A 20,852-nucleotide genomic window follows, 5' to 3' on the forward strand; every position below is an offset into this window, starting at 1 on the left:
TAATTTCACTGGTGAGGTTGGTTAATTAGCTATAAACATCATAAACTGAAAGGGTAACATTTTAACTTAATTGGAGGTCTGAACTTCTCCAAATTGCCTTGAGTGAGAGGTCCCCTGCCTAGCTCTGCCCCTTCCCCCCATGCCACTGGACTCTGGGAAAGTCAGAGCAGCAGGATACTAACGCAGTGGGACACTGTGACCCGGGTCAGATGTGGCTTCTGCTTTACTGCACACCAACGATCAAGAGAAAAAAGAGGGATTTGCCGTATAAATCCTTTCAGAGATTCCAGTTCATCTTTCACCCCCAACACAAGCCCTGGGAGTCCAGCATGATGTGGGTTCATAGGGCACACCCAAGCCATGTCTCCAGAAGATGCTTCCTAGGACTAGTTCAACAGGCCCCCCATGTACACCTGAGGGCAGGGAAATAACCGTCTGAAGAGGGGTCTGTCATCCAGATAATAGCAGAAATCCTAAGAGGATACAGTCAGACATTCAATCAGGGCAACTGTCGAAGGTAAGTTGTTGATACATGCCGTCGAGTTGATTCTGATTCACAGCAACCTTGTATAGAGTCTCCAAGGCTATAAATCTGTACAAGAGCAGAAAACCTCATTTTCTTCCAAGGAATTGCTGGTGGGTTTGAACTATCAACTTATGGTTAGCAGTTCAGTGTTTAATCTACTGTACAACCAGTACTCCTTGTCAGAGATATCAACACATAGAAAAGACACTGCCAGATAACAGCACAGAACCCTAAAGAAACAGCTCCACACACAGGTAGAGATGTAATGAAGACACTGGGAGAACCAATACCAGACAAAGCCAGAGAAATGGGTAGATACAACCAGAGACACAGCCAGATGCACCACTAAAGAAATGATCCAAGGACAGCTGAGACACCACCAAAGAACCCATCAGGAACATGGTAGAAGATTGAGGCAGACACAGCTAGACACACTACCAAAGAAAGCAAGACACACAGTTGGAGAAATCATCAGAGACGTAGCCAGAAGAGCTAAAGACAGTGTCAGAAACATTGCCAGAGAAACTGTTGGACACACAAGCAGAGAAATACCAGAGAAACCGATAGACACAAATAGGCGTACACTCCAAAAAACAGCTAGAAGAATAGCCAGAGATCCAGCCAGATGTTCAATCAGGAAGGATCTATACAAAAAACACTGCCAGAGGCACTGTCAGACACACAGTCAGACACTCTGTCAGGGACAATGTCAGACACATGTCCAGGGACACGGTCAGATATGTAGCTAGAAATACCATCAGACACAGTTAGACACACTATCAGGGACACTGTCTCTCACACACACACACAGTCACTCTGCCAGAGATACCTCATATACATAGTCAGACACATTGCCAGAGGCATCATCAGACATACTCCATCAGGGACACCATCAGACACACAGTCAGACTCTCTGCCAGGGACACTGTCACACACACGGTCAGAGAAGCTCTCAGGGACACAGCCAGAGAGACACTGTCAGAAATATTGCCAGAGAAATTGCCAGACGTAGTGAAAGAAAACAGCCAGATACACAGCCAGAGAAACTGCCAGAGACACACTGCCAGATACATCCAGAGAAACTGCCAGTGAAATAGCTAGAGACACTGCAGACAGCATTAACAGAGGAGAGAGAAATGTGGGTACCTGGGCCTAGAGCAACTAGAATTTTCTGGGTCCTGCTGGGTAGGGTGGTAGATGGGAGAATCCGATTTCTAGGGCTCCTTGTTGAGCTAGGGCTCCTGCTGGTCTCGTACCCTGCCCCTCTTGGCACAGCTCCTCTCTCTATGCCCCCTCTGGCCTCAGCTACCACTCTCACATCAGTGACTCCTAGGCCTTAGCTGCCCTTTGACCTTCATCCTTCTGATCTCAGCTGATCTCCCCTAACTTCAGCTAGTCCTCAGGCCTAGGAGGTTAAGAAAATGGTCAGAGTCACACAGCTGGCAAATGAACCCAGGAGCGAGTGAATCCAGAGCTGGTGCTGGAAAAAGAAAGGAACTAGAAACCTATTTAGTCTCCCACCTTGACCCCTGCAGGTGGTCCTCAGCCTCTCCCCTACCATCCCTGCCATGTGTCCATCTCTTCTTCCTCACAGTAAGGAATATACCCCACCTCAGTGCCAGTCCCACTGCTCACCACACAGGAGCACAGCCAGGGTCTGCAGAGCCAGAGGAACAAGGCATAGCCTGAGGTTAGGTCCCAGATTGGGAGAGTGATGAAGGGAGAAGGGGAGCCCTCAGCTCCTTCCTGGTCCTGGTCAGGTGGGGCAGGTGAAGGGCTGGCGAGGCATGGGTGTGCATGCATGCAGCAGACACGGTGCACAGGCACACACTCAGGCCCCGCAGGGGGGAGGGGTGACTTCTTCATCAAAGTGGCCTCCATCAGCCCGATGAGTTACTGTAAGGGCTGGGCCCTGGGCCAGCGGGGCTGCAGCCATGGGAGACAAGCGCTGCTGAGCCTGCGGAGGGTGGGGGATGGAGTACCAAACAGACACTGCAGGGTGGGGGGTGCCCAGTTAAGGGAGAGACCCAGGAAGGGGCGGGGGAAGAGAGGCAGGGAGAAGGGGAGAGATATAAGTAGAGACCCAGAGGGACACAGAGAAAGAGATCTGGAGAGATGGCAAGAGGCTACACCAGGAGAGAGAGGCAGGTTCAAAGGCAAGAGCTTGAGACAGACCCAGGCGGTGTGTCTGTGCCCACCCTAGAACATCTCTCTGAGCCCACATAACCCTTCTAGTGTGAGGGTGGGGCCTTGTTCGTACTGGGGCCTTCCTGGCTCTTCCTTGGAGATCCAGAAGCTCAGAACCCAGGGGAGAGGGGTGGGCTGAAACCCCACCCCAGTTCAGTCCCTGATCCTCAGGATCTAGAAAGCCCCAAGTCAGTTTCACTTGCTCTTTCCCTCAAAGTCCCAGCTGGGTGGGTTACCCAGGTATGGAGGCTAAGATCAGAAGCATCCAGGCCCCACCATGGCCCCGCCCTAGCTCACCTCAGGCCACCCACTCCAGGCCAAAGAACATTTCCCCAGGAATTTTCCAACTCCACACCCCATGGCTCTGGAATGCAAACCAGCCCAGCTCCCTGTAGGCCCACCTAGGGAGCCAGCCTGGCCTCTGGCCCCTGCCCAGAATGAAGAAAGAACAGAGGGCACCCCATTAGCAAGAAAGGAGCCCAGTGCCCAACAATCCCTGAATCCTTTGTCGGTACAGGAGCCCGACTCCTCTGCTGACACTGAACCCCACTGTGCCATCCTTACACATACACAGGCAATAGACGCATCTGAGGGCATCAACTGACTGCCATTGTCCCACTGTGACACAAAAGCACAGTGATAACAATACCCAGTAAAAATAACACGCACCGGAGTGACAATGACGCTCAGAGATGTTGACAGTTACCAGAGTGACAATGATGCAGTGACAGTCACATAAAACAGCAGCAACAAACAGGACAATGATATCTGTTGACACAGTCACATAGTCCTAGTCACCTCAGGATAAAAAAATGCAACAAGTCTGACAGTCACATGAATGACACCCACCATGACATCAGTCCACAGTGACACAGGTAGAGTGATACAGTCAGACTCAGTGAAAAAGCCATCACTGAGGCTGGTAGTACCAGCAGCAACACTGACAGGCACAGTGACAAGTTCTAGAACAGGGACCTCAATTACCTACTTTCTGGGGCTAGCGTAAAACCTAGGGCCCAGGATCCCTTTCCTCAGTAAGGCTGAGGACAAAAGCTGAGGAAGGAGAGATGTTAGCTCTGGGAAACCTTTACTTACCCTTGCAAAATCAGAGGGCAGTTATTGGAACAGGACCCTGCCCTGAGGAACTGAGGAATCCCTGCCACAATGGGGGGTGGGGGGGGTGGGGGGTTACAATTGTGAGAGTTGATCTGCAATAGTGTGTTCTGAGCTTCAGTGTGCTGGTTAGTAGGGGTGTGCTGAAGGTCAAGTAGGCTCAATCTGGTCTGGACAAGGAGTGAGCAAGGAGACCCCAGTAAGTGACCTCAAAGTAAAATTACTATCACATTTCCAACACAGGGAAACTGAGGTCCAAAGAAGTTCAGGAACCTGGTCACCCCTAGTGTTAGGGGTAGGAGCAGAACACTCCATTTGACAGAGGGCATTCTGGCCTGGGGCAGGGTCAAGATGACATCTCCATAGCTTCCAGTCCTCCCTTGGCAACCCCAGACCCCAGAATCCCACAGTGTGAGGAAAAATGCACTTCCTTACACCTTTCCCCTCTCCCCTCAGCAATCTTAAAGAGCCCATTCCCAGGAACTAGGCAAGAGCAGGGCACAGCATGGACTAATGTTTCAAAGGCCTCGGGAACTCTAGAGGCCTTAGACCTGCAAAGGAAGTAGGTAGGAGACAGACAAAATGAAAGACAGGGACAAGGACAAGGGTGCAGTGGGCAGAAAGGAACAGCACTGGCCTAGAGGGAGCCTGAGAGAGACAGGGTGGGCGGGAAGCTCCAGGAGGGGGAGGAGGGGCCGAGGCCCAGAGGCCCCCAGATCCCACCAGGCTGAGGCAGCATGGACAGCGTGGGTGGTGGGGGAGGGGGCAGAGGCCTGAGCAGTCCAGAGACTGGGGGCGGGGGGAGCAGGCTGCGGAGGGAGGCCTGGCCTCTGGCAGCTGGCCCAGTAGGCCCCCCAGTGTGGAGGGGGCGGGCCCAGGTCAGGGGCCAGCTCCTTGGCTGGGCTGGCTGGCTGTGGGCTCCTACTCCCTGTGGTGTCTCTCCCTCCTATCTCTCACCAAGTCTCTTGTGTTTGGTTCTCTTTCTGCTTTCTTTCCTTCTTTCTGAATCTAGACCTGGCTTTTCTCTCAGCTCCAACCCCCAACATGGTGTGCAAAGGACCCAGAAGCCATTCCTGAGTTCAGAGGTCAAGCCTTATCTTCTTCTGGGTTACCAAATCCCCACTGACTCTGGGGCCACTAATAGCCCCAACCAAGCATACCCCCACTTCCTCCTTAGAAGGGGCCAGGATGAACTGAGCACCAGGGAAAGGGGCGTTAGGAGGAAGGTAGGGGGAGTGGTCCCCTAGCTCCCGATGCTGGCCAAGGTTGTGGAAAAGGAGGCGGCTGGCCCAAAGTGAGTTGGGGGGTGGGTATCCGCACCTGCTGCTGTGACCTCCACAGCCGGAGATGGGAGCCTGAGGGGATGATTCCAATGGATTTTGGCAGCAGCCTGGAATCAAACCCCCTTGCCCCCAGTCTCCTGCACTGTGGGGATCCTGAGCTCAGCATTGTTGTAGTTGTTAAGTGCTGTACAGTCAGTTCTGACTCACAGCAACCCTATACAGGGCTTCTGAGGAGTGGCTGGTAGGTTTGAAGCACCAACCTTTCAGTTAGCAATCTAGTGCTGATTCTACAGAGCCACACCAGGACTCAGAGATCAGCATGTGCATGTCCTATTGCCGGCGTGTTATGGGGCATGATGGGTCTGGCTGGGTAGCTGACCTGGGGAGTCAGGGGTCCTATTTCCACCAGCTTATGCCCACATGTGCTATGGCACTAGGGGCTGGCATGCTGCCCAGTGACCTGGGCATGGTCTGCATTGCCTATGTCTAAGCAGAGCTCTGAATGCAGGTAGCCTAGGCCTTCTCCCCCAAAAGTCACCCAGTCCAGCCTCAGCCTCATGTGGGGAGCAAAGAGGGACAGATAGGTTCACATCCTCCCTTTGCTCACATAAGCTCTGGATAGTATCACAGAATCTGAGGCACAAGTGCTAAGTTCTCCTCCCCTCCCCAGAGTCCCTTCTGGCTTCCAGAACAATCAGGAGGACCCTGCCACCAGGAAAGGCCCACACACTAGTCAGGGAGGGACGCTGCTCCTCTCAGTGGACAGAATGCTGCAGCAGGAGGTTAGATAGCTCAAAGAACTTCATGAAAGGTGGAGAAAGGGAAGACCAATAAGGTTGAATGAGACTTCCCTTAGCTGGGGGAGAGAGCACTTGAAGGGAATGAGGTGAGGGCAGGAGGCAGTCTGTAGGGCCCTCCCTGAAGACCTAAGAATGGGATGGAATGGCTTTCCAGACTTGGACACTGGGACAAAGACCTATCTGCCTCCTCATCTCCCACCACGTCCTGTCTCTGGCCCCATAACTCTGGTAGGGACACACCCTCAAATGCATACACAGATACCATACGCATGCAAGCTCATACATACATACACAGAGAGAGAGAGAGGAAGGGGGACCTTGCATGTGAAGCATTGTTCTGTAACAAAAATAACTGAAGATGGTCTTTCTGACAGAACCAGGGTTAAGTGGGGAGAACAGAAGAAGCTTCAACTGTCTTCTTGGAAGTACCCTATTCTCCCTGCCCCCTAACATACACATGCTCCTCGAACACTACTTCTGAGGAACCTTCTGGTCTTCTGGGCAAGAGCAAACTATCCTTCTTCCCCCCTACTCACCCTTCCTCACAGTGGGGAAGTCAGAGCAATCTGTTACTGATGGGTAAACACAAGTGTGAGTACGCTTCCACATGCGCGCACAAACAAGCAATTCCGGGCCACACGGCACCTAGTACCCACTTCACCCTCAGACACAGCACACATGTGGCCTCTCACGACCAAGCAGACTTCCCCCAAACGCCCTCATACAGCCGCAGCTTTCTAGGCCATCCAGGCAGTCCACAATGGCATTGGCCCTGGCATTCAGAGTTGACCAAAACAGCCACATAGCATGGCCTCCCACAGGGATACCTGCTGTCACAGCCTCGGCCATGCTAGTGTGTAAGCACACACACACACACACACACACACATGGATTCCTCACACATGTTCACTTAAAACAGTCATGGCCTCACATATGGATACCATCACATACTCAGAACAGGCCATCTTCCACACAAACACCATCACACACCTCTAGAAACTTGGAGTCTCCCCAGTCACCCTGAAGCCTCTCACACCCCACACCCAGTGGTGGGAAATACACTGAGACACACCATCACACACTCAGAATAGTCACTTCATGCTGGGCCTTCAGGCTGTTAACGCTGCACTTGGGGCGAGACAGAGAAAGCTAGAGTGGAAGGAAGAGAATGAGAATAGAGGACTTTGTTGAGCCCTAAAAAGTGAGAAAATAGATAACTATTCCCTAGGCAGGGAGTCCTGGTGTGGCACTGGACTGCAAGGTCAATTTGAATCGTAAGGTCAAAGGTTCAAGCTCACCAGCTGCTCCTCGGAAACCCTATACAGGATCATCATGGGTCAGAATCAACTTGACTGCATTTAACAACAGCATTCCCTAAGCAGAATCCTGGTATGGAGCTGTAGGATAAGCACTGGACCGAAAGGTCAATTCGAACTGCAAGGTCAGTGGTTCAAACGTACCAGTCACTCCTCAGAAACGCTGTGCAGGGTTGCTGTGAGTTGGAACCAACTCAATGACACTTACCAACAATTCCTTACGCAGCTCTTTTCTCTCCTGATACTACCTTCAATGGAATGAGGGAATGAGGGGAGATCCAGGCGAGACAGAAGGGGTGAGGGCTCCAGTGTGTGAGAGATGGCAGTTCTGGGAGCAGCAGGAGGAGCCAGAAAATCCCAGAAACCAGCTCACTTCCTAAATCCTGCCCTACCCCATCCCCTCCCCCTGCTTCTCCAAGATAGGAGCAGCAGCACCTCTTAGCCTAGCTACCTGCTGTGTAATCCCAGACCATTTGAAATCTCTCTGTGCCCACAGCTGCCTAAAGGACACCTATATGTCAGACCTAGCTGTAGAAGGGGGAGAAGGAAAGGAAACATAGTAGGGGAGGAGGCCCAAAGAGAGGTGGGGGCCAGCAACAAGTAGCAGGCAGATAGGAAGGTGGGGCGCTGGAGAGTGGGGAAGAGCCCCTAACTAACCACTGAAGCCTAGAGTCCTAAAGTATCCTTTGACCCTGCAGCCAAGCCACCCATGCCAGGGCCCCTCACAGTCCAGGCAGAATGAAATCCAGGTTGTGCTGGCCAGGCTTCAACTAGGGAACAACTGGCAATATTGTTGACATCTTCCTCATATGCCACTCCAAGTGTAACTGGGGTCCCCGACACACACACCCCCTCGCAAAGGAAGCCTGATAGTGCTCCATGGTGGTCAGCCAAACAACCAGGCATACCAAGCACCTGGCAGGAAAGCATAGGAAAATCAAGCAGGGCAATCCCATCAAGCCAGGTGATGAGGACTTAAGGAAAACAGGCAATTGGGACAAAGAAACCAGGCAACAGGGTCTAAACTGGCGTGGATTAAGGCTGGGGTACACAGCACCTAATAAAATCTACTGACTTGACCCAAAAGAAGATGGGCTGTGGGACCAAATGGAACCTGGCAGTGGGGACTGAAGTTAGCTAGGAAGTGAGGACAAATAAATCCAGGAAGCAGGAATCAAATGAACTCAGGCAAGAGGCTCACCCCCAAAACCCAAAAGCCATTGCCTCAAGTTGATTCTGACTCACAGCTATCTTATGGGAGAGAGGAGATCTGCACCATAGGGTTTTCAGCGTTGTAATCTCTGTGGAAAGCATATTGCCACAATTTCCTGCAGAGCAGCTCTTGAGTTTGAACCCTTCAGCTAGCAGCCAAGAGCTTAAGCACGGCACTACCAGCGTTCCTAAGGGGCCCACAAGACGTGAGAAAAGATATCAGCAGCTCACCCCTGTCTAGATGTCACCCCATTCCCTGGGCCTCTCATTCAGTAGCCCCTTCCCATCCAGGCGATGGTCCCCTCCCCCAGACCGCTGGACATAGCCAGAGCCCCCTCCCCTCCAAGAGGCCTGGTGCGACTGCAGCCAATGGGCCCCAGCCCCATCCCTGGGACCTCAGGAAGTCCCAATCCCTCCCACCGGCTGCAGAGGCTGGGGGGATTGGGGGAGAGAAAGAGAAGAGAGACAGCTTGGCAGGGGGAGCGCGCCGAGCAGCCGCGGGGGGCGGGGGCCAAGAAAGGAGCGGGAAGCGGCGAGGCGGGCTGGCCGGCTAGCGCGGGCGGGGGCGTCGCGGTGACGGCGGAGGGGGACCAGAGCATTGGCCCCGCGGCCGCGCGGCCACTGACCTGGGTTCTCGCGCAGGCGCCCGTCGGTGCCTCGGGCGCTCCGTGGGTCCACCCAACCGCCCGCGGGCATCGGGTCCCCAGGGTTTGAAACTGGGGCTGGGGCGGCAGAAACGGGGACTCCTCGAATCCCGGCCAGCGATCGGGCGAGAAGCCGGGGCTGCCGGGGGAGATGGGGGCCGAGCAGTGAGCGAAGCAGCTAGCGGGCCCGGAGGAGGGAGGAAGGAGCGCGCCGCGAGCGAACGAGAGAGCGAGCGAGCGAGCGAGCGGAGGGAGCGAGTGAGGGACGGCATGCAGTGAGGTCATCCTTTGAATCTAATTGTCTGAGTCAGGAGGAGATGTGGCACTTGATGCGAGGGGAGGGGAAGGGACCCTCCCGGCTGCGGGGCCTGGGCCCTTCCACACACCCCAGGGCAACCGGGGCCTCCCTCCCGCCCTGCCCTGACAGATGAAGTCCGCTCAGGCCAACGCCCGCAGATCCTTGCTGTCTCAGGGCTGACCTCTGCTGCCTAGGGGTACCAGTCCCAGCTCTGAACCACCTTATTTTCTGCGGGTGATAGGGAGCCTCCCTACCCAGTCCCGAGTCAGTTTCCTACATGTTGGGTGGTAAGGGGAAGTGCCAAGTCCACTCTAGGTCATATTCCTACGCTCTGAGGCTAAAGTTCGACCAGCCTTCATGCACTTAAGGAGCATGGGGTCCCCAACGCTATCTATTCCTCAAGTCACTTGCAAAACTGAGAATTGGAGGGCTCTGAACACTGATTCCCTAGCTCACCTTCCAGCTCACCCTCTAGTAATGACTGCAACTACTTTTTGCACTTTGGAGGGCATTGTTGTGGTTGTAGTTAAGTGCGGTGGAGTCGGTTTCCACCCATAGCAACCCTGTATAGGGTTTCCGAGGAGCAGCTAGTGGGTTCGAACCGCAACCCAGCTGTCCAGCGCATTATTCTGCAGCGCCACACCAGTACTACACTGGGAGGCATAAAGACCTCCAAATAACTCTGGAGTCTCCCCATTCTGCAAGCCCAATCCCTCCATCGGCATGGGCAGCAGCAGGGCCGGACCACTTAAGGTCCCCAGGGGCTGTCCAGGGGACGAGGCTGCCCAAATAGTGGGAAGCATGCCAGCGGCTGGGCCTTGGGCCTGTTGAATGTGCACACTCGTGCTTGCACACATGTGTACATGCACACATATGCACATGCACACAGCGGGAGGGTGCACCAGGCAGCTGGGGATGCATACACTGAGGGCCACACACCCCTCCCGTCGCCCCCGTGGGGGAGGGGTGATAAATATTTAAGGGGCTTTTAGCTCTGAAGGGGTTGAAGCTGGGGGAGGGAGGGAGGGGATCCACGCTGCCTGATTAATGGGGTTACGGGCTTGGATCAATCTATCCGCCCGCCGCTCCCTCCTTTCTCCTCCTCCCTCCGCCTAATGCGCTTTATCAGGAGACGCTTTTCTGGCTTGGCAGCGTCGGGCGTTTTAAATAGACCCATTTAGAGCAGGGGTTGGGGGGGAGAGATAGAGGGGGAGGGAGACAGAGATTGAGACAGGCTGGAAGACAGAGACGAATCGGGAGAGAGAGAGAGAGATAGGCACCGGAAGAGGAGAGATGAGAAGGGTGCAGAGACACGGAGATAAGAGACTGAGGGCAAGTCTTCCCTAGAGGCCAAGATAGAGAGGAGGTAACAGGAGGCCAAAAGAAAGCTGGAGGGCTAAGGGATAGAAACAAACAAAACAAAACAAAAAAGAGGCAGAGATTGAGAGAGGAAAGGAGCCACCCGCGGTGGGGAGAGACCCAGAGAGAGGCTCTCTGTAAGGGCTGAGTGCTAGCCTGGGAGACAGCAGCTATCTTTTATTTCCAAAAACAGTTTTTCATCCACTTTGTTAAATTAAAGAGCTGTTTTTAAAGTGCTAGTGGAGGTGCTGCTGGGGGAGGGTGGACAGAACTGCCAAGTCCTCCCTCCAGCAAGGCCTCCTACTCAGCCCCCACAGAAGCTGCCTTAGCCAGAGCCCCCAGAGTGTTCTGCAGCTCCCCTGCTCTCTCTGATCCTCAGGGATTCCCGGAGACAGGGTCAGGGCATCTGAGCTACTGTGCACTGGCAGGAAGTCCTGCGTGCTATCTGGCCTTAGCCCCTTCTGCTGCAGGAAGCCTAGTCTGACCACTAGCCTTCTTAATAGCTCCTGTCCCACCTCCCTACTTCGGAGGTGTATTACAGAGGGAGGAGGGGAAACAGCGAGCCCTCACAGCTCAGTAGCCCATCAGACTCCTCCCAGATGTGTCCTCCATAAATATTTATTATCTGTTATTATTGAAATCCATTTCTTAGCCCCATCCTAATCTGAACTTCCGCTAGATACCTTATCCCGTGTCTTTAGAGCCTCTGGACACATTGAGGCAAATGCTTAACTCTCCATACCTTGGGGGTGGGGGCTCCCTTCTTTCTCTCCAAGGTCCCTGCTCCATCTTAAGCCCTTTTTTCTGGCCAAATGTCAGCCTAGGGTACCCCACCTCAACAACACCCCAGTCCTAGTTGTGAAGGGTCAGCCCCCCCTCCAGGCTGGGAAAATGGCCAGTCTGTTTGGAAGCTGAGATGAAAAGCCCAGGCCGGCCTTTGTGGGCTTCTGGCGGGTTTTGGACAATAGGCCCTTCCGTTCCGCTTCAGCGCCTCAATTCCTTAGACGCCCCCACCCCCAGGCTGCCAATCCAGGGGCCTTGCCTGGCCTGAATGAAAGGCAGGGAGAGTCAAGCCCTGCCCCACAGCTGGCCCAGAAGACTCTGGACTTTCCGACCTCCCTCCCCATCTCCTCTAAGCCGCCCCTCAGTCAAGCCAGAGAGATGCTTCAGGGAAAGAGGGGGCCTAAGGACACTGAAACAGAAACACCCTACCACAGCAGAGGTTCAGGTCCTCTCAGAGCCAATCCCGGCTTCCTGACCTAACTCTTCCCTGTCTGTGGCCGTGGGTAAGTCGGTTCCCCTTTCTAGGTTTATCTTGAGGACATGAAAAGTTCCATGGCTGAGCCCAAAACTGCAGGAAGAAGGACAGGAGAACAGAAGGAAGGGATCTCAAGTCCCCTTCACTCATGTTCCCCACACCTACAGTCCCCTACCCTGAAATGAAACTGCCCCACCTGAGGTTCCTACCTCTTCACTCCTGACTGTGTACAGAGAGCATCAAGTTCTCCTCCTTTTCCAGATCAAAATCTTCCCGGGACTTTCAGAATCAAAGGGCTGGGATGAAGTGGTAAGACTGGATTCTGGAAAGGCAAAGGACACAGATCAGAAGTCACAGATGATCGGATGAGGCCTTAATTCAAAATAAGCTCATTCCACATGTGCATCTCCATGTGAAAGGAAGAGACTGAGACAGGCAGCAGGTCCAGTACCTGAAGAGGAAAAGCTGTGAAGACAGGCTCCCTCTAGGCCCCCTGCTAACCTGAGAAGCTGAACCACAGGGAGGCCAAGAGCCAGTAGCCTGACATCATACAACCCACAGACAATGCAAAATATTCTACACAAACAGTCCTTAGACACGGTACCTTCATATCGCATACATTTTTACGCACTAACTGACGTAGAGACACAGGGCCACAGCAGGGGATAAACAACCACAACACACTGTCCTCCTCACTTCCCTCATCATCATTATGCTTTACTGAACACCAGGAATGGGGCTGGGCACTTTCTAGGTATATGTCATTTAATTCTCATGACTTCTCCAATGAGGTAGGTACTATTATTATTCCTGTTTGAAAGTTGAGGAAACTGAGAAGTTAAGTAACATGACCAAGACCACAGAGCTGGTCAGTTCCAGTGGCTCGATTTGATTCCAGTATGACCCCAAAGTCTTTCTGCTATACCATTTGGCTTCTGCAAAATGCTCAATCGTCCCAAGTTGCCTTCTCAATAATAGCAGTTAGCATTTGATCACAGCCCTCGTTGAGCCAGACACCACGATGAACATGTGACATACACTTTTGCCCTGAATCATGAAAACAACCAGAAGAAAATGAGTCTAGGAATGTAAAAGCAGTTTGCCCATAGTCATGCAATTAACAGTTGGCAGTAGAGCTGGCCTTGAACTCTGGGATGTCTAGAAAGCAACAGTTGTTTCTATGGACTCCAGTCACTTAACAGACCCCCCACCTTCTATGTTGTTATTGTTACGTGCCGTCTAGTCGGTTCCGACCCATAGCGACCCTGTACAGGGTTTCCAAGGCTATAAATCTTTACAGGAGCAGAAAGCCTCATCTTTCTCCTGCGGAACAGCTGGTAGTTTCCAACTGCTGACCTTATGGTTCACAGCCAGATTCATAACCACTATGCTACCAAAGTTCCTTCTATAAGACCCCAGAAGTCCTCAGGGTCCAACTGTCCTCCCTTTCAACAAGCCTTTGATGTGTCTGTCAAACGTGTGCCCAGGTGGCTACATGCATAACCAGGAAGGAGGAAGGGACTCCATGTCATCTCAGTCCTGTCCAGAGATGCTATGACAAGGTGCTAGTGGCAGGCAGGCTAGCTGGATGACACTGACAGATACAGACACATCACGACACAGGCCCAAAGTGGGTGGGGGGTGGGGTGTCTGTGTGTGTCAGAGACAAAGACATACACTTCAGGCCAGAAAATGACAATGAGAGTCAGAAAAGGAGATGATACAGGTAGAGGAGGGGACAGGCTGACATGAAGAAACACAGACACACACCAACATGCACAGACACGGACACATATCCATCTGATCTTCACAAGAAAAAACTGTGAAAGCAAGCAAGGCCTAGGCTCTGTGTGTGTGTATGTGCGCGTGTGTGCGTGCGTGTTGAGGGGCATGCAGAGTCTGTATCACTACACACATTATACCAGCTGCTTCCAGCAATTTCATCTGATTAATAATAAATGTCCCATAATTACAGCCGCTCCCCTAATCCCTTCTTCTTGTTTTTTGTCAGCTGCTGCCAGGCCAGCCCCCATGAACTCCATGGACCCCCTCCATCCTCACCTGCTAGGAAGCTGAGAGGACTTGGACTGATTCGGGAGCCTGGACTCCCCATCTGAGGGGGGAAATACTATCTCTCTATCTCGGATTAATGCCCTCTGCCTCCAAGTATAGGTCATCTCATATAGATCTCACCCAGGATTCTCTTCTGGGTATAACCTGTGACCCCCAAGATAGCCTGAAGGCCCGAATCTAGAATGCATAGGAGCTAAATGCCCTTTGCCCAGCCTTTACTACTCACTGGCTGAAAGAAGTCTCCACCCACAAACTTCGCCTTGCTTTGGAGCCCCACAGCCTCAAAGGAGGAAGAGTCCAGTCCAGGGTCCCCCACACCATTATTCCAACCCCAGGCAGCCCTGGAATCTCTCAAGGTTTGGCCACTTGGTGGCTCCACATCCCCTCCCCATTCCTGAGCCCCCCAGGTCCACCTCCTTCCAGGCCTCCCACCCTAGCTCTCCAAGGCAGCTCTATCAGAATCAGCTGCGGGTTTGTGCTGATCTGTTTCTAATCGCTGGGGCCTGGTTCACGCTTGCTCCCCCCCCCCCCCAATATTGATTCCATTATTTGGAGAGTCATTGACGTCAGGGGCCTGGATAGGTGCCAAAACCGCCTTCTCTCTGAGCCTGGGCTGGGGCCCAGCCCATCCCTCACCCCACGATTTTCACGGAGGGGCCCAGAAAGGTCAGCTCACGGGCCAAGGTCACACGACATCTGTCTTCAGAGGCTGAGCTCCTCTTGCCTTTTCAGAATCACCCTGAGGCTCCCTTCTCCTGGGAAATGGGTCCGCACATAGCCTGAGGGGTGTAAGTGCAGTGGGGGCCTGCTAAAGGGGCTCTGCAAGAATCTCACTGGGACTCTGTCTACAAGGAAAGGCTATGAAGAGGTACAGGTGGTGGCCAGTGGCGGAGAAAGGGATGCTTCCTTGCGTATTTTCTTTTCTTTGCCACACACTTATTTTGGAACTTTGGACTTGAAATGGCTACTACCAACTACTTGATTTCTAAGTCTGATAGTCAGATGTATCTCAGACTCTCTGAGAAGGAGCTTCAGATTACCCTATGTGTCATCATGATTTTACTAACTGGCACCGCGGGTTATCTAAATCTTGGCTCTGTATCTCCCTGTTACTCTTTCTTTATCTCTGTCTCCTGTGCATCTCACCCTGTTTCTGCACACTCACATGCTCTGCTGGGAGTGTGTGTCTCTCCCTCTCCATCTCCCTTTCCCTGACTCTATCTGACCAAGATGTAGCCACTGCTACACACCAGCAAATCCTGGGCCCCGGCTGGACGGAGTATTTTTAGGATCCGAACCCTGTGTTCTCAGACACATTAATAACCAATATAGACAGTCTGTGGTGCCTGCAGCAGCTAGCAGCCTCAAAGCCTGGCTCTTGGAGGCCCAGAGATGGGCTCATTCCCTCAGCTAGAGTCCAAGAAACCCAGAAACCATGACCACAAAGACAGAAAAGGACTTGCTCACCTTCTGAAAACTCCAGGTGCTGAGGGGAGGGCAGAGGTGGCCTTCCACGTCTGTTACAGATCTCCATCCATTGCTCTGCTGCACACTCTACTAATCCAGGTTTTCCCAGAAAAGAAAGTATCTATCCTCTGTACTCCTTTCTTAGGAAGAGGGAAGTACTTCCTGAAGTCTAGCCTGCCAACAGCTCAGAGTTCCCTGAAGCTAAATAGAAGTATACAACAGGGGCTATGGAGCTCCAGAAGGCTCCCTCTCCCTGTGACCTGGCCTACTGTATGGTTAGTTCATCCCTCAGCATTGACTGAGCCAGGTACTGTGCTGAGAGCCGGAGCCACGTAGATGAGAACACTCAGCCTGATGGGATATTGTTGGCTCCATGCTGCTCTCCTGATGTGCACCAGTCTGTACCAGCACCAGAGGTACCCTGTCTCACAGAGCTCACAGGCCACTACACCACCCCCTTGCTGAGTTGTAAGGGTATGGTGGATACAAGGACTGCCCTGGGGCTGGAGAAACCGGGGCTCTCACAGAGTTGGGGACTCTTCAGTCCATTCCTAACCCTCAGGAAGGTTGTAGGAGGAAGCCAGATGGCCCTCACACTGACCAGAAGCCGCCACCATCAAGGAACTTCAGTTCCTCCTCTGCAGCGCCAGCCCAGGCTTCTGGGAGCTGATTCCCCACAGCGCTGTGTAACTCTTCCCCTACATCTGCTGTAGCTCCTCCTCCAGCCCTGCTCCCCAGAGCTCCCAGTTCCAGTACCCCCCAACCTACTTGGCTCTATTATCTGAGGTCTCTCTTTGCCCTCTACCAAGGAATAGGGGGGCAATGACCACAGGGCCCTTTGACCACAGGGACCTCTTGCCTCTTCAGCCCCTCCCCACAGGAAGCCGGGAGCCCAGTGGGTGTGGTCACCCAGGGCCACAGTTTACACAGCTGAGGTCTCCCTCTCTCCCCTCACCCACGGTGGGTCTGGAGGAGGGGTCAGCTCTCTTCTCTCAGCCGACTTGTTCTCTGGGACCCCCCCAAACCAGGCACACATGGTCCCCCCCAAACCCATCTGCATTTCAAAGAAAATCTGCTCCATATGTTTCCGATTCATTTACACTTCAACTCGCCATGGGGGGGCAGAGAGCAGGGCGCCTTGCCTCCAAGCCCCCCACCCCCATAGGGGGCTGGAGAGCATGTGTCCCCTTCAGGGACAGGGAGCAGTTACAGCTCAGTCATCTCGGTCGGAGTGGGATCTGCAAGATCAACTCCCTACAGTATGGACTCCCACGGGGTGGGGGTGGGGGACACTGCACCCTAGAGGCCCCATCCACTAGCCTCCATGGTGAGAGGGGATTAAAACCCAGGGAGTAACTCCTGGGCAGGTGTAGTCCCAGAGCTGGCTGTGACCTAGGTTCTCAGGGCCTCTGCTCAAGGAGTCCTTCTGGAGAGAAGAGGATATTGGGAAGTGGGGATTCCCAAGAATTCCCAGAACATAGGATAAGTGCTCAACAGGCATTTCAGGAGACATGGTGAAACATAACAGAGTATGGTCCCCACCCCTCTCCAGCCAGGAGCAGAAAGCTGTCACTTGCAGCTACCTTCTCACCAAGAATCTGGGGTTTCCACCCCACTTAAGAGATTCAACATTCTGGAATGGACCTTGGAGGAGCAACTGGGAAACAAGTTCTGCTCCCTGTTCCCAGGTCAGTCTTCACACCCTTCCCATCCAAAGGATGACATGCTCCCAAGAGCATGTCTTGGGAGGATATGAGTCTTATTTCCCAGCGCCTGGCTCTCTATCAGAAGAATGTTCGAGACTAACAGAGGTGTGTGTGTACATAGCATGGGAGAGACTCTAAGGAAACATGTCACCCCTGAACCAATTCAGACCCTTTTGTTGAGTCCAGTCTTATTGTGGGAAGAAAGGTCAGGTTTAACTAGTGGGAGTTTGAACACCACAGCCCTAGTGTGGGTCTGAATGTGAGCCCAAGGTGGAAATGTAAATCTGGGTGTGAACTTCAGGATCCCCATGTAAATCTGAGACCTCCAAGATGGAAAGGTGAGCTCCAGGATGTATGAATTTAAACATGAGCAGCAGCTCTAATGCCCATTTGAGTATGAGCGCTAAGATGCACATGTGAATCTGAGTGTGAACTCAGGTCCCAGTGTGCATATTACTGTAGCCCCACGTGGGTCTAAAGTGAGGCCCAGGATTAAAGTGTGGGTTTAACTGTGAATCACAGGATTCCCCATAAGTTAGTGTAAGCATCAGAGTTCTACTTAATTCAGAGTGTGAGCCCCAGGTTTTAAGGGCTTTTTTGAGCTACAAGTTTCCCATGTGTATCTGGATGTGAGCACAGGTCCCTTTCTGGGTCTGAGTGTGAGCCCAAAATCTTCTATAAGTCTGAGTGTGAACATTAGAATCCTAGTGTAAATCTGAGTGTTAACAGTAGGTTCCTAAATGATCCAGGGTGGCACTGAGAATCTGAGTGTGAGACTGAGTGTGAGTGAGCTCCAAGAGCCTAATATGAATCTGAGTGTGAGTCCCAGGATCTCAAGTGAGTCTGAGGCATGAGATCATGGTGTGAACCTAAGTGTGAGCTTTAGCTTCTCCATGTGAGTTTCACCTTCTGGGTCCCCACTGAATCTAAATGTGAACCCAAAGCAGTGACTGAAACCCAAGCAGTAACTCCATGTGAGTCTAAGTATGGGCCCTTGGTTTTAGTAGGACTCTGAGTCTGAATCTCAGAACGTGAATCTGAGTGTGAATCCCATTATCAAGCTGTGATTCTGAGTGTGAGCTCATAAGAGTGAATGTAAAGCCCAAGACCACAGGATGAGTTGAAGTGTCCCAGTGTGAATCTGAGTACAAATTCCAGAGCCCCAGGCAGTCTTGAGGGTAATCTTTAAACGTCTAGTCTTTGATAAGACTCACAGTCCAAGTTGAAACATGAGCCCTGGTCAAGTATGAAACTTGGGTCCAGCTCACAAGCCTGTCCAGGTTCCCCAGGACCCCATCTAGAGCATGTGTGTGGGTTGTAAGAGTGGAGACAGAGTGGTGTGGCTTACTGAGACCCACAGGCCCCTCCTAGCCCTACATCCACGGATTGTCTAATTGTTCAAGCCCCATCCCCACACATGCAATCACACCTAGAGTTAGACACACAAAAGCATATCCAGTGTTTCTGACACCCTGGACACACAACAACTGCAGATGCAAAAACACACCTCCGCTACCTCAGTGGTTACAGTCACACAAACACCCCCAGTGATACAGACACCAATATGCATCAAGTATTACAGGCAAAACAACTAGGTGCAGACACTCCTACAGCGGCATGCAGACACACATCCAGTGTTGCAGACTAGCTGCCAGCCACACTGACACACACAGACGCTTCTCAAAGAGAGACTAGACAGAAGAGAAAGAAAATCCTGAATTTTCAACAAGGCGTGAAATAGTCCTGCCCGCCTGAAGCTACTGGGGGTGGGGGTGGGAGGGGGGGAGAAAAGAGAAGAGGGGACCAAGAGCGCCAGCGAGCGAGTGAGCAAGTGAGCGAGTGAGCCGAGCGGGCGAGAGCGCGAGAGCTAGACGCTGGAGGCTCGGGAGAGGAGAGAGCTGCCCAGGAGGAGAGGAGAACTGTCCGTCTGGTGACCTCCCCGCGGCCCAGCCCCCACGCACGGGGAGATACACTACTCGGAGCAACACAGGGACACCCAGGCCGGCTCATACATAGCTGTACTGGAGGAGACACACACGGGCAGACTCACAAAGAGGCACTTGGAGATGCACCATAGGCGGACTCACATGGACACACAACACAGCACTTACAAAGAGATACACTGGAAGACTCCACGAGTATACAAACAGGAGGATTCCCGAAGAAATCACCGGCAGGCTCCAGCCGACGCACATACAAACATCGGCAGATTCACACGGACGCACACACTGGCAGACGTACAACCGTCCGTCCATACCCTCTGACACTTTGAAGACCCGATTTCTGCCAGAGGAGAAAGCCATCTTCCGGATTGCGGGGGTCACTGCGACCCCCCTCCCCATGACCCGTAATGTTCTCAAACCCCGCGCCCGCAGCTGGGGGGCGGGGGAGAACCAGGATGCTCTTACAATAGGTCCCTCCATAGCCAATTGTCCGACCCCACCACCACGCCCAGCCCCCTCCGCACGCCTTGACGTGGGGGGCCGTTTTCTCGCACCCCTGCCCCCGAGTTTGCGGGCAAAGTTTCCCGTGAACTTTCCTGTACCCCCTGGACTGTGGGTCCACACGTGTCCCTGTCTTCTCCCCGCGCTAACAAGGGCCGTAGATCTGTCGCTCCGCGGGAGGGTCTGAGGGTCCAGCTGCTCGACGCTAGTCGCGGGGTACTCACCGTGCCCTCGGGCCGCAGTGACTCTGCGCCGCGCCCTCTGTCCGCCCCAGGCAGGGAGCCAGGCTAGCAGCGCGGAACGAGCGTCGCTGTTGGATCCCACCGCCAAGCTCCGCGTCGCGCCGTGCCGGCAGGAGCCGCCGCCTCCGCTGCTGCCGCCGCCGCCCGCTCTGCACCGGCTCCTCGGCGCTCGGAGGCTTTAACCCCCCCATCCTCCTCCCTCCCTCGCGCGTTCCCTCCCTCCTTCCCTCGCCCATGTGACCGCGGGCGCCCGCTCGGCCGCGCGCGCCCTCGCTCCCCTCCCCCTCCCGCCTTCCCTCCCCGATCCTCCGAGACCGCGCGACACGGCCCCCTCCCCGCCACAGTCCCCGCGCGTCCCCGCTCTGGCACGCGCCCGCGCCTGACACGCGCGGGCACACTCTCCCTGTGCGGGCCTGTGAGTCCCCACTCCAACTCACCCCCAGCTGGCATGCATCCTTCCTGGAGCTGACACACTCTCTAGCTCTCGCATGCGTACCCACCTCACACTCGCCCTTTCTCGGGTGCGCCCTCCAGACCTTGATCCCCGAGCTTCACGCTCAGATCCGGGCGCGGGTCTCATAAACGCGCGCGCACACACATCCACACCCACATCGCTTGCTTCTTCAAAGCCGCTGGGCGCGCACCCCTCCCCCTGGGGTCATTCATTCGCACTCTTACCCAGTCTTAGCCAGGTCTCTCCTGCTCACACTCCCGCACCTTCAGGCCCAGTCTGTCTCCCAGTGACACCCTGACACACCCTGAACCAACTCCCGCGGTCCTCCGTCCATCCCGCTGAGAGAAGAGCTCGAGCCAGAGCTCCCAGCCCCCACTTTGGGCAGGCGAGGTCAGCCGACTTGTCTCTCCCCAATTCCTACCACCCCTAACAACGACCCCCAACCAAGAACATTCAGGCAAACCTCTTAG

At 53.7% G+C, this 20,852-nt stretch overlaps 1 protein-coding gene across 1 annotated transcript in view; it reads right to left on the reverse strand.

Moving 5' to 3' along the window:
- Positions 1-20,092, reverse strand: part of CNTFR (ciliary neurotrophic factor receptor) — a 37,223-nt gene extending 17,131 nt beyond the window's left edge. Inside the window, exon 1 of the mRNA XM_006863052.1 lies at positions 19,911-20,092. The gene's annotated coding sequence lies outside the window, so the exon portion shown is untranslated. The remainder of the gene's footprint in view (positions 1-19,910) is intronic.
- Between the last annotated feature and the right edge of the window lie 760 nt (positions 20,093-20,852).

This window comes from Chrysochloris asiatica, unplaced genomic scaffold (genome assembly GCF_000296735.1).
Source record: "Chrysochloris asiatica unplaced genomic scaffold, ChrAsi1.0 scaffold00053, whole genome shotgun sequence".
NCBI lineage: Eukaryota > Metazoa > Chordata > Mammalia > Afrosoricida > Chrysochloridae > Chrysochloris > Chrysochloris asiatica.